Source organism: Oryctolagus cuniculus, unplaced genomic scaffold (genome assembly GCF_964237555.1).
Source record: "Oryctolagus cuniculus unplaced genomic scaffold, mOryCun1.1 SCAFFOLD_35, whole genome shotgun sequence".
In the NCBI taxonomy this organism is placed as follows: domain Eukaryota; kingdom Metazoa; phylum Chordata; class Mammalia; order Lagomorpha; family Leporidae; genus Oryctolagus; species Oryctolagus cuniculus.
The window spans coordinates 2120885-2125696 of NW_027208301.1; positions in this window are offsets into that span (position 1 = coordinate 2120885).

A 4812-nucleotide genomic window follows, 5' to 3' on the forward strand; every position below is an offset into this window, starting at 1 on the left:
TAGTGTCCATTTCACTTCAACAGGTTTCCCCTTTGGTGCTTAGTTAGTTGTCGCCAATCAGGGAGAACATATGATATTTGTCCCTTTGGGACTGGCTTAGTTCACTCAGCATGATATTTTCCAGACTCCTCCATCTTGTTGCAAATGACTGGGTTTCATTGTTTTTGACTGCTGTATAGTATTCAATAGAGTACATGTCCCATAATTTCTTTATCCAGTCTACTGTTGATGGGCATTTGGGTTGGTTCCAGGTCTTAGCTATTGTGAATTGAGCTGCAATAAACATTAATGTGCAGACTGCTTTTTTGTTTGCCAATTTCATTTACTTTGGGTAAATTCCAAGGAATGGGATGGCTGGGTCAAACGGTAGGGTTATCTTCAGATATCTGAGGAATCTCCAGGCTGACTTCCATAGTGACTTCATCAGTTTGCATTCCCACCAACAGTGGGTTAGTGTCCCTTTTGCCCCACATCCTCGCCAGCATCTGTTGTTGGTAGATTTCTGAATGTGAGCCATTCTAACCGGGGTGAGGTGAAACCTCGTTGTGGTTTTGGTTTGCATTTCCCTAATGGCGAGTGATCTTGAACATTTTTTCATGTGTCTGTTGGCCATTTGGATTTCCTCTTTTGAAAAATGTCTATTGAGGCCCTTGGCCCATCTCTTAAGTGGGTTGTTTGTTTTGATGTTGTGGAGTTTCTTGATCTCATTGTAGATTCTGGTTATCAACCCTTTATCTGTTGCATAGTTTGCAAATATATTTTCCCATTCTGTCAGTTGTCTCTTCACTTTCCTGACTGTTTCTTTTGAAGTACAGAAACTTCTCAATTTGATGAAATCCCAAATGTTAATTTTGGCTTTGACTGCCTGTGCTTCTGGGGTATTTTCCAAGAAGTCTTTGCCAGTACCTATATCTTGCAGGGTTTCTCCAATGCTCTCTAATAATTTGATGGTGTCGGGTCATTTAAGTCTTTAATCAATGTGGAGTGAATTTTTGTGTAAGGTGCAAGGTAGGGGTCTTGCTTCGTGATTGTGCATGTGGAAATCAAATTTTCCCAGCACCATTTATTGAATAGACTTTCCTTACTCCAGGGATTGGTTCTGGATCCTTGATCAAATTTAAGTTGGCTGTAGATGTTTGGCTTGATTTCTGGTGTTTCAATTCTGTTCCATTGGTCTATGCATCTGTTTCTGTACCAGTACCTTGCTGTTTTTATTACAACTGCCCTGTAGTATGTCCTGAAATCTGGTATTGTGATGCCTCCTGCTTTGTTTTTGTTGTACAAGATTGCTTTAGCTATTCGAGGTCTCTTGTGTCTCCATATGAATTTCAGCATAATTTTTTCTAGATCTGAGAAGGTCTTCGGTATCTTGATTGCTATTGCATTGAATCTGTAAATTGCTTTTGGGAGAATGGACATTTTGATGACGTTGATTCTTCCAATCCATGCGCATGGAAGATTTTTCCATTCTTTGGTATCCTCTTCTATTTCTTTCTTTAACGTTTTGTAATTTTCATCGTAGAGATCTTTAACGTCCTTGGTTAAGTTTATTCCAAGGTATTTGATTGTTTTTGTAGCTATTGTGAATGGGATTGATCTTAGCAGTTCTTCCTGAGCCGTGGCATTGCCTGTGTATGCAAACGCTGTTGATTTTTGTGCATGGATTTTATATCCTGCTGCTTTGCCAAACTCTTCTATGAGTTCCAATAGTCTCTTAGTAGAGTTCTTTGGATCCGCTAAATAAAGAATCATATCATCTGCAAAGAAGGATAGTTTGAGTTCTTCCTTCCCAATTTGTATCCCTTTAATTTCTTTTTCTTGCCTAATAGCTCTGGCTAAAACTTCCAGAACTATATTGACTTGCAGTGGTGAGAGTGGGCATCCCTGTCTGGTACCAGATCTCAGTGGAAATGCTTCCAACTTTTCCCTATTCACTAGGATGTTGGCTGTGGGTTTTTAATAAATTGTTTTGATTGTATTGAGGAATGTTCCTTCCAAACCCAGTTTGCTTAGAGTTGTCATCATGAATGGGTGTTGTATTTTATCAAATGCTTTCTTGGCGTCTATTGAGATAATCATATGGTTTTTCTTCTGCAGTCTGTTAATGTGGTGTATCACATTGATTGTTTTGCACACATTGAACCATCCCTGCATATCAGGGATAAATCCCACTTGGTCTGGGTGGATGATCTTTCTGATGTGTTGTTGCATTCTATTGGCCAGAATTTTATTGAGGATTTTTGCATCTATATTCATCAGGGATATTGTTCTGTAATTTTCTTTCAGTGCTGCATCTTTCTCTGGCTTAGGAATTAAGGTGATGCTGGCTTCATAGAAAGAATTTGGAAGGATTCCCTCTTTTTTGATGGTTCTGCATAGTTTGGAAGACTTGGTGTTAGTTCTTCTTTAAATGTCTGGTAGAATTCAGCAGTGAATCCATCTGGTCCTGGGCTTTTCTTTTTTGGGAGGGCTTTTATTACTGTTTCAATTTCTGTCTCAGTTATGGGTCTGTTTAGGTTTTCTATGTCTTCCTGGTTAATTTAGGTAGGTTGCGTGAGTCCAGGAATCTATCCATTTCTGATAGGTTTCCTTGTTTGCTGGCATACAGGTCCTTGTTGTAATTTCTGGTGATTCCTTTTTTTTTCTGTGGTGTCTGTTGTTACGTTTCCTTTTTCATCTCTGATTTTATTGATTTGGGTCTTTTCTCTTCTTTTTTTAGTTAGTTGGGCCAATGGGTTGTCAATTTTGTTTATTTTTTCAAAAAACCATCTCCTCATTTGGCTGATTTTTTGTAATTTTTTTTTATTCAATCCTGTTAATTTCTTCTCTGGTTTTAATTATTTCTCTTCTCCTACTAGATTTGGGTCTGGTTTGCTGCAGGTTTTCTAGATCCTTGAGATGCATTGAAAGCTCATCTATTTGGTGCCTTTCCAATTTCTTGATGTAGGCACCTATTGATATAAACTTTCCTCTTAACACTGCTTTTGCTGTATCCCATAAGTTTTTATATGTTGTGCTGTCATCCTCATTTACTTCCAGAAAATTTTTGATTTCTCTTTTGATTTCTTCTATGACCCATTGTTCATTCAGGAGCATGTTGTTCAATCTCCATGTATTTGCATATGCTCTAGGGATTCCTGAGTTGCTAATTTCCACCTTTATTCCTTTATGGTCTGAGAAGCTGCATGGTATGATTCTAATTCTTTTGAATTTGCTGAGACTTGCTTTATGACCTAGTATGTGGTCAGTCCTAGAGAAGGGTCCATGTACTGCTGAGAAGAATGTAAATGCTTTCTGTGTAGGATGAAAAGTTCTGTAGATATCTGTTAGATTCATTTGGGGTATAGTGTCATTTAAATCTACTGTCTCCTTGTTGATCTTCTGTCCTGTTGATCTGTCTATTTCTGAGAGTGCAGTATTGAAATCCCCCAGTACTATTGTATTGGAGTCTAAGTCTCCCTTTAAGTCCCTTAACAAATCTTTTAAATAAACCGGTGCCCTGTAATTAGGTGTATATACATTGATAATTGTTATATTTTCCTGTTGAATTGATCCGTTGATCATTATATGGTGCCCCTCTTTTTCTCTCTTAACAGTTTTTGTGGTAAAGTTTATGTTGTCTGATATTAAGATGGCTACGCCCACTCTTTTTTCATTTCTGTTGGCATGGTATATCTTTTTCCATCCTTTCACTTTCAGTCTGTATGCATCTTTGCTGGAAAGATGTGTTTCTTGTAAGCAGCAAATAGATGGGTTTTGTTCCTTAACCCAGTCAGCCAATTGGTGTCTTTTAACTGGACAGTTCAGGCCATTCACGTTCAATGTGACTATTGATAAGTAGTAACTTTGCCCTGCCTTTTGCCAAAGATATGTTTTGAACTTCCTGTGATCTTTTGCTGTGAGGTTTCCTTCATTTACCTTCTTTCATATTGATGACCGTGTTTCTGTGTTTCTGTGTGTAACACATCTTTAAGCATCTTTTGCAGGGCTGGACGAGTGGCAACAAATTCTTTCAATTTCTGTTTTGTGAAAGGTCTTTATTTCACCTTCATTCACAAATGAGAGCTTTGCAGGGTATAATATTCTGGGCTGGCAATTTTTCTCTCTTAGTACCTGGGCTATGTCTTGCCATTCCCTTTTAGCTTGTAAGGTTTCTGATGATAAGTCAGCTGTGAGTCTAATTGGAGATCCTCTGAGAGTAATCTGACGTTTCTCTCTTGCACATTTTAGGATCTTTTCTTTATATTTCACTGCGGTGAGTTTAATTACAACGTGACATGGTGAGGATCTCTTTTGGTCATGTTTATTAGGGGTTCTATGAGCTTCCTGTACTAGGATGTCTCTGTCCTTCTCCAAACCTGGGAAATTTTCTGCTAGTATCTCACTAAAAAGGCCTTCTAATCCTTTCTCCCTCTCCATGCCTTCAGGAACTCCTAGAACCCGAATGTTGGGTTTTTTAATAGTATCCTGAAGATTCCCGACAATATTTTTTAGATTTCTAATTTCCTCTTCTTTTCTTTGATTTGACTGTATCCTTTCCTGTTCTCTGTCTTCCAAGTCCGATATTCCCTCTTCTGCTTCACTCATTCTGTTTTGAAGGCTCTCTAATGTGTTTGTCATTTGATCAATTGAATTCTTCATTTCATTATGATTTCTCATCACTATCACAGTTTCTTGTTCCACTAGTTGTTTCATTTCATTTTGATTCCTCCTTAATATTTCATTTTCACGAGAGAGATTTTCTATCTTGTCCATTAAGGATTTCTGTAGTTTAACAATTTGTTTTTGAGAACTTCTTAATGTTCTTATCAA